At 40.8% G+C, this 9607-nt stretch overlaps 1 pseudogene; it reads left to right on the top strand.

The window, feature by feature from the left end:
• The first annotated feature begins 2658 nt into the window (after positions 1 to 2658).
• On the top strand, positions 2659 to 8907 carry LOC133042239 (nucleolar RNA helicase 2-like; annotated as a pseudogene).
• The last annotated feature ends 700 nt before the right edge of the window (positions 8908 to 9607 follow it).

Raw genomic sequence — 9607 nt, 5'->3', positions numbered from 1 at the left:
TTCATCTACTCACCACTCCTTCACCAACTTCAAATATTTGTTTCGTTTCTAGCTTAAGTCATTTTTCTAGGGGCAAAAAAAAAAGAGTGTTTGGATTTAAACCCAATTATCAAATGTTCTGGACTAACATTTACTCATAACTTTTATAAATAAACTCAAATAAACTAAATAAACTCAAAAGATAGCGGCCTAAATAAAGTCAAAAGATAGGTAGTCACAGGTGACTGTGAACATATTTCAGGGAGCCTGCTGTATTTGTAGACAATTTACCTTTCTGCAAGTTAGTGATGACGCATTGGTAACTTAGTGTTGAGTCATCATTGCATCATGAGACATAAAGTAGCTTCATAATCACTTGTCATTTTTTCTGTTTGACAATTAGTTTATTATTTTCCCTCTAACCCTTGTTTTCTTCCTGATTGAGAATATTTTCTTAACAACTGCTTTGAACAAAGCACTGTCATCTGTTGTAACAAAGAGAATCAAGGCTAATCTGTTGGCACTTTTATCTTTGCTCCAGCCTCCTAAGGGAATGTACCGAGTGTGGGCTCCTCTTTCAGAAGGTTTGCTTTCCTTGTTATTGCTACAGTCCACTCCTGTCATTTCCTAATAGTGACAATTAATATTAAAAGACTTTTAAAAATGCATCTTATAATTTTCTCATGTAATACCCATAGGATTATTACTGGTTATGTTTTATGATATAAAGATATTATAGATGCCTATATTTTTCTTTCATTCTGCAAACATGTGAAATGGTGATAAGTTAAAACCCTGGAGAGTGAGGCTTGACCAATGAAAGATGGGAAACAAGAAGGAACCTTGTCTAAATGAATTCCAGTTGATACTATGTATAAATATACATGGTCTATACATGTATATATATTTATATATATATAAATATACATGGATTATGCAGTCCATGGAATTCTTCAGGCCAGAATACTGGAGTGGGTAGTCTTTCCCTTCTCCAAGGGATCTTCCCAACCCAGGGATCTAACCAGGTCTCCAGCACTGCAGGTGAATTCTTCACCAGCTGAGCCACAGGGAAGCCCCTACGCGTAAATGGACAACTGAGAAGAGCGCAGCGCAGGGAGCTCTGTTTAAGGCGCTGAGGTGACCTGAATGGCAAGGAAGTCCGGAAGGACTACATACAGCTGGTTTATTTGGGGTGCAGTAGAAACGAACACATTGTAAAGCAACTAAACTCCATCAAAAATAATTTTTAAAGTAAAAACTAAATGTATTTCACAAATATGAAGTGAGCACCTAATATATTTCCAGCATCATACCAGCTTAATGATAATTACATGAACCTTTGGCTTAGACCATACCATCTTGCTTCTTTTTATGGTAAAAGGAAATTTTTTCTCCTTTATTCTAAAAGCTACTTAAAAACTGAAATTTGTGGGAATAAGAGTTTGCATGCACAGTGCCTTTCAAAAACAGCCGTTTCTCTTAATGATAGTAAGTCTTGGAAATCTTGCTGGAAGCTACATGACTTGTTTAAAAGTAAACCAGATCTCATCTTACCATAATGATCATTTCAAGTGAGGAATAAATTTTAGAGATCAAGTGAATTACAAGGGCCAGAGACATTTCTAAAAACAGTGAACCAGCACAGAAATGCACATTTCCAATTTTTTATTTCCAAGGACAACATTCAAAAGTAAACTCAAAGTACTATTACCATAATTTCGTATATAAAAATCATTTTAACACTGGTAAAAAGGAAATTATCTCAGAATTCTAAGATTCTGCTATAAACCTAATATTTAAAAAACCTCATTAAATATTAGTTTTCTCAAACGTTGGAAGAACTCAAGGTTCCTTCTGTCCTCCTTTAGTAGTTCACGTTTTAGTTTATTCTTCACCCATTTATTCAAAAAAACTGCTGAGTGCCCAACATAGGTTTGTTCTAGGCATTGAGAGCAAAAGATGGAGATCTCTAAATACTGTCAAAGTATGATTTTCAAAAGTTGAAAACATGACACATGTGATCAATTTATGTTACTAATTTATATAGAAGGATCAATTTATCTGACCAGCTTAAGAGGGAATCAGCAGAATCATAAAATAGTATCAAATAGCAACTAGAATTTACAGGGATTAAAGAACACTGAAGTAAAATTGCTAGGTTAGGTAGAAAACAAACTGTCCTCTGCAGCTAAATTTTCTATTGGATAGAAATTTGCATTTCTACTAAACAAAATTCTGCTAAAAGGTACCATGACAGAGTTAAGGCCCTGATCCATAAAAAATAGAATATCAAATACAGGCATTTTCCCTTGGAATACTAAGTAGTCACTGGGGAGGTTATTACTCCGTTTGTCTGGATGACACTGAGAGGACGCGCGGTCCTCTTTGCCGTGTTTCTAAGTATCAGATAACGTTGACTACTAAAAGCAGATTATATGGGCTGATCCATTACAACCATCCTTTCCCAGCTTCTGGAAAAGAAAAAGATTAAAGAGATTACGTCCTCAGAATAAATACACACCTAGAACTTACATATGCCACTTTAATTCTCACACAACTGAGCAAAGCTGTTATCATCAAGCAAATTTTAAACAACAAGTGTATGGATACCCAGGGGGAAAGGTGGGGAGGGGGGATGAACTGTGAGACTGAGGTTGACGTGTGCACACCACTAATACCATGCATAAAATAGGTAAGTAACGAGGATTTCCTGTGTGCACAGACTCTCCTCAGTGCTCCGTGGTGACCTACACGGGAAGGAAACCCGAAAAAGAGGAGATATATGTGCGTGTACAGCTGATTCACTCTGCTGTGCTGTGGAAACTAACACAGCATTGTAAAGCAAATACACTTCAATAAAAATTAAGTCAAAAAAATAAAACAGATAACCAACAAGAACCAACTATATAGCACAAGAAACTCTACTCAATATTCTGTGATAATCTAAATAGGTAAAGAATCTGAAAAAAGGATGAATATACGTACGTGGTAATCGCTCAGTAGTGTCTGACTCTTTGCAACTCCATGGACTGCAGCCTGCCAAGCTCCTCTGTCCATGGAATTCTCCAGGCAAGAATACTGGAGTGGGTTGCTATTTCCTTCTCCAGGAATATGTGCATAGGTTTAACTGAATCACTTTGCTATACACCTAAGACTAATGCAACATTGAAATGAACTATAATCCAAAATTTTAAAGAAATCAAAAAAAAAAAAAAGAAGGAAAAATTGAGGCTGGAAGCATTGAGCTCACATAGAAGGAGCCATTATTCTAAATCCATACACATCTGGTGGAATCTTCAAGCACTTTCCAGTAGAGCTACAAGGGCACTCAAGAAATTCACAAATGTGCTGAGCCATTCGTTCACTGGTTAATTCCTAGTCATTTATTGATCATCTCCTCCACACTCAGAACCTCAGGCCTGACCCTGAAGCAGAGAACCAACAGGCTCAGGGGCTTCCCAGGAGGTGCTAGAGGTCAAGAACCCGCTTGCCAACACAGGAGACTTAAGAGACATGGGTATGACCCCTGGATCAGGAACACCCCTTAGAGAAGGGCATGGCAGCCCGCTCCAGTATTCTTGCCTGGAAAGTCCCAAGGACAGAGGAGCCTGGTGGGCTGCAGTCCATGGGGTCGCACAGAGTCAGACATGACTGAAGCACACTCATCAGCTCACTTTCTAAGGGGCCCCAGGCCTTCATTTTAGCCAGCTGTCACTCAAGTATCCCCCCACCCCCACTCACACACACACACACACACACACACACACACACATGCACGCATACACATGTATAAATTAACTGGCAGTCATCCCTTCTGGAAGTGCGCCCCTCTTTCTGCCACCCCAGCCCACAGACGCTGCCCCTTTCATCCTGCCGCCTCTGCCCTTTCCTGCTCCAGCTCATCTTTCCCTTCCAAAAGCCATCTCTTTCTCTGAGGTCAGAGCTGCCAGCTTTCCTTGTAAGTCAGACACTACGCATTCTATGCAAAGGTTTCAGACGCCTGAACGGCCAGCAGCTGCTCTTCTGAAACCTGAGCCCAGAACCCTTTCCAGCAAGGGCTCCAGGAAAGGCCCTCCCCTCTGGGCCAGCCTGGAGGGCACTTTCACGGAGGGCAGGCATCTGAGGAAGCCAGTCTTTACTATAAAGCGTCACAGCTGCCTGGCCAGTGGGAGCATAATGCAGGCCACTCTCCTGGTGGTTATCCACAACAATTAGGTCACTGGTAAAAAACAGAACCCAAAAGTCCCCAGTGTTGAAGGGCTTCAACAAGCTTTAGCAGGAATGCAAAACAGAAAAAGCATGTAGCTTTACAACTAGTGGAGACTGTTCTTTACTTCCAGGGAAACTGGGGTAAAACTCACTTCCCACCTCTGAGCTACAGTCACGTGACTGTGCAGTGTTTAAATAGCAGACTTGTCTGTGTCTGCACTTGCATGCTTAGTCGTGTTTGACTCTTTGCAACCCCATGGACCATAAGCCCGCCAGGCTACTCTCTCCACGGGATTTCCCAGGCAAGAGTACTGCAGTGGGTTGCCATTTCCTTCTCCAGGGGATCTTCCCAATACAGGGATCGAACTGAGGTCTTACAGTACCTGCATTGGCACACGGATTCTTTACCACTTGAGCCTCTTGGAAAGCCAAAACAGCAATCCACAAAATCCTAATCTAAATTTTAGACCTGTAAAGACTCTACCAAAAAGAAGAAGAAAGAAAACAGTAGCTGTTGAGGTGATGGGTATGTTAATTAGCTTGATTGTATTGATCATTTCACAATGTGTACATATACAAAACATCAAGTTGTCCACCTTAAATATTTACAATTGTTGTCAATTATAATTTAATAAAACTGGAAATAATTCCTGTGTCTGCTTTTAGACGTAACTCCACCAGATCCATAACATTCAAATCAGAGAAATCCAGTCAGAGCCCAAGGGAAGGGGGCTTCCTACCTTCCCTTCAATCAACCAGTCCACAGTTTAAGGCAACTCTGCTACCAAACACATTTTTCCCAGGGCACAAGTGAAATCCCTCACACCAGAACCAAACTGTTTCTTTTTCCTGTTGTTCTGTTTCTGTAGAGCTGACATAAGGCGGGCTGGTACCCACTGAGGTATGCATGCTCAGTCACTTCAGTCATGTCAGACTCTTTGCAACCCCATGGACTGTAGTCCACCAGGCCCCTCTGGTCATGGGATTCTCCAGGCAAGATTACTGGAGCGGGTTGCCATGCCCTCCTCCAGGGGATCTTTACAACCCAGGAATCAAACCCGTGTTTCCTGCGGCTCCTGCATTGCAGGCAGATTCTTTACCACTGAGCCAACAGGGAAGCCCGCACTGAAGTATATAACCCGTTGCAAATATGTAAGCACAATCTTCTCTAAACATTCTCAACCCTCAAGTATCTAACATGACATGACTGTTACAGATGAACTGTGAAGCTGAACTAGAATCCTGTGTACTTGTCTCTGTAAGTTCTCTCAGGCTCTGAAACAGGAAGCTCTAACCTGTGTGAAAAGGTATTTTTCATTTCCTCCAGAAGGACTAACGAACAGAGCCAGGCCGCTCTTATTATTCCCAGACCAAAGGCCAGGGGACAAATAGAGGGCCACACACCATATAACAGTGTATTTTAAAGGTAAACATCAAGCTGGCAGACGTTGGTTAAACTCTGTCCTATAGGACTACCCTGGCCATCCCGTGGGTTAGACTCTGCACTTCCATTGCAGTGGTTCAGGTTCGCTCCTGGTCAGGGAACTAAGATCCCACACGCTGTGCGGCACAGCCAACAAATAAATAAAAATTTTAAACATATGTGTTCTATCCTCCTTTTTGAAAAGTAAACCTTCATAATGACAAAACTGAAAAATATTTTTAATACCATTAGTTTTAAATGATCAAAAGTAAGTATAACATCAAAGATAACTGAATTTGATTCAAGTGACAGAGTTCTGTTGGCACACTGCCCATGTTAAAATGAATTCTAAAGACATGCCATTCATAAATTATTATATTTTTCATAAAAATATGGCTTGCCTTTATTTCAGCACACTACTTACATTGTTAAAGATTTTTTGTATAATTCGGGTAAATTGACAGCAAAGCCAAATTAGACAAAACATTCTTGAGTTATTGTAATTCTTAGTTTTTTTCATTAAATTCAATGTAGAGAAACTTCCCTCGCCTGAGGAAATAGCAATTAACATTGTCAATGAATTATTGAAGCAAAACTTAGCTTCAGAAATTAAATATAATTTTACATATCATTTAAAACATTTTAATGTGATCACATATAACAAATTATTAACACAAAAGATAGCTCGGTTGGTAAAGAATCCGCCTGTAATGCAGGAGACCCCGGTTTGATTCCTGGGCCAGGAAGATGCACTGGAGAAAGGATAGGCTACCCACTCCAGTATTCTCAGGCTTCCCTGGTGGCTCAGCTGGTAAAGAATCTGTCTGCAATGCAGGAGACCTGGATTCGATCTTCCCAGGGACTGGAAAGATCCCCCGGAGAAGGGAAAGGCTACCCACTCCAGCATTCTGGCCTGGAGAATTCCAGGGACTGTATAGTCCATGGGGTCACAAAGAGTCAGACACAACTGAGCAATTTTCACTTCACATTTTATGATGTCATAAAATATCTTAATTTTATCACATAAACCACAGTGCACTGTAAATTTAGCATTTCTGTATGAAACATTCAAGTTCATAAAACCAATGTCTCATTTCTCTCCTCTGGTGAATCTCATATGTTAAACTACATTTAATTTTGTTGCTTTAAGAGCATTTAGCCATTTTTCTTAGCATATATCTGAGAATAGTTATGACATCAGATTTGATACGTGTTTCATCAAGATGTCCTTCCACTCACTAGATCCAGAGAACATAGTCTCTGAACTGTTCCCAGCGTCATTTCTATGAGCATCACTGAGACCACTCTCCTAGTAACAAGTTCAGAGGCTGCACCTCACATGGCACACAAAATACTTCTCTATTTCAGCGAATATTCTCCTTGGCACACGTTTTTACCTTACCTACCATTCGGTGCCTTCATTCTAGGCCTTTTATGACTGATCTTTTAATTACTTAAATAAGCTGAATACTTTTTGAGAATTTATTAAATCATATTAAATATTTGTGTAAAAATAAAACTTTCACAATCCCAGTTTCTGTATCAACCTAACTGCCAATGTAAAAAATCAGTGTCATGCTCCATGTTTGTTACATCTAGACTGATGCTGTCAAATAGGATTTTATGTGATGATGAAAATGTTCTGTATTTGAACTGTCCAATATGGCAACCACGCTCCATACAAGGCTGTTGAACACTTGAATTGTGGTGAATGGGACAGAGAACCTGGATTTTTCATTTTGTTTAATTGCAATTTATTTAAATCTAAATAGCCACCATATTGTATAGCATAGATCTTGACCAATGTATAAACAAACTAAAAAACAATATGAATTTTTCACATTGCAAAATATTTCTCAGTTGGCACATTGAGCCAATTAATGAATGCCTTCTTGTCCCTTCCTGGAAATTCTATCTCCTTAAATCTATTGACTTTATGCTGTCTGAGAGAAACAACTTGTTAATTAGTTTGTCTTTCTCTTATTTATGAGTTCTGCCACTCAAATTATTTCCATGCCCTGATAGAGTATCTGTCTCCATAATCTTGTCCCACCCAGGACAGGGAAGTAGAAAAGTTGTTTTTTCTTGTTGTTGTTGTTGTTAAAGCCTTAGCTACGTGGGTGTTGCAGGAAAAAAAAATTTTTTTTTCTGCAACTTGCCCCCATTGGGTGTATACTGTTGCTAAGAAATACATGAAACCTACATATGAATAAGTGGACCTGATTGGTAAAAAGACGCAGAAAACGGCAGTAACTGTAGAGCGTCTGGCTATCAAGTGCCACTGGACTCAGAGAACAGCAGTTATTGGAGACATGATGCGAGTATACAGTGGTTTTCAAGGGCGTGCTATCATATTTTATGAAACAAAGAAAGAAGCCCGGAGTTGTCGCAGAATGTAAGGCAGGATGCCCAGTTGTTACATGGAGACATTTCACAGAAGCAAAGGGAAATCACCCTGAAAGGTTTTAGAAATGGAGATGTTGGGGGTTTGGTTGCAACCAATGTTGCTGCACGTGGGTTAGATATCCCTGAGGCTGATCTGGTTGTTCAACGTTCTCCACCAAAGGATGTGGAATCCCACATTCATCGTTCTGGATGAACAGGTAGAGCTGGGAGGACTGGGGTTTGCATCTGCTTTTCCCAGCACAAAGAATACCAGTTAGCCCAAGTGGAGCAAAAAGGGGGAATCAAATTTAAATGAATAGGTGTTCCTTCTGCAACAGAGATAATAAAAGCTTCTAGCAAAGATGCCGTCAGACTCTGGAACTCTGTGCCTCCCACTGCCCTCGGTCACTTTGAGCAGTCAGCCGAGAAGCTGACTGGGGAGAAGGGAGCCCTGGAAGCCCCAGCAGCAGCCCTGGCCCACTTATCTGGTGCCACGTCAGCTTGAGCAACTCAGAAGCGGGCTTAGTGACCATGATCTTGCAGTGCTTGATTGAAATGCCAAACAGTAGTTATGCTAGTGAAGGGAATGGTCTTTTTCAAAGGAAAGCAGGGTGTTTGCTTTGACATCCCTACTGCATCAGTGACAGAAGTACAGGAAAAGTGGTATGATTCACGGCGCTGACAGCTTTCTGCAGCCACAGAGCAACCAGAGCTAGAAGACCCACGGGAAGGATGGCGCAACTTCCAAGGACAGCAGGAAGAAGGGGACAGCACGAGGGCAACCGAGGTGTCAGGGGACAGCAGGAAAGAAGTAGGAGCTTCAGAGGACAGTGATCAGGAGGGGGCAACAAAAGTAACAGATTCCAAAACAAAGGCAGAAGCGGAGTTTTAATAAAACATTTGGACAGTAATTTGAAGTAGAGGATTTATTTGGCAAAAACAGAACCATGTTCAGCAACATGGACCTGAACATTATTTTTCATACAAAGTTAAAAGCACATTGTGTTTCCTTCCTGACCACTTGCCAGTCAGTCCCCACCTCTTCGAGAGAGAAAAGCTTCATCTAAATTATTTCATCTGATTGATGACTGTCATTTATAAATTTATTGCTACTTGTCTTGGGTATTCCTTTGGAAAAGGTGTATGGATTCATTACGCCTTTATTCTAACCCAATATTCTAAAGTATCATCTATAGATTAGAAGATAAAGTCGAGCATGTAGCTGCTGCTACTTTTTAAGTTGACCTGTCTTTATACTCAGCAATGACTCTTCATAGTAGGCTTCCCTGCTGCTCAGTTGGTAAAGACTCTCCTGCAATGCAGGATCCTTGGGTCAGGAAGCCGCCCTGGAGAAGGAAATGGCAACCCACTCCAGTAGTCTTGCCTGGAGAATTCCGTGGACAGAGGAGCCTGGCAGGCTACAGTCCCTGGGGTTGCAGAGTCAGGCATGACTGAGCAACTATCACTCACACTCACTTGTGTGAGTGTAATATATAAGACCTTCTAAAACAGAGGCTTAGGTCAAAGGTTCTTCTTGTCCAAATGTGGGTAAAAAGGAAAATCTTGAGATGAAAAAAGAGGAGGGGAGAAGAGAAAAGAAAGTAGGGCATA

This window comes from Dama dama, chromosome 21 (genome assembly GCF_033118175.1).
Source record: "Dama dama isolate Ldn47 chromosome 21, ASM3311817v1, whole genome shotgun sequence".
NCBI classification, from domain to species: domain Eukaryota; kingdom Metazoa; phylum Chordata; class Mammalia; order Artiodactyla; family Cervidae; genus Dama; species Dama dama.
The sequence above is the reverse complement of the archived record's forward strand: the minus strand, read 5'-3'. Positions and strand labels throughout refer to the sequence as shown.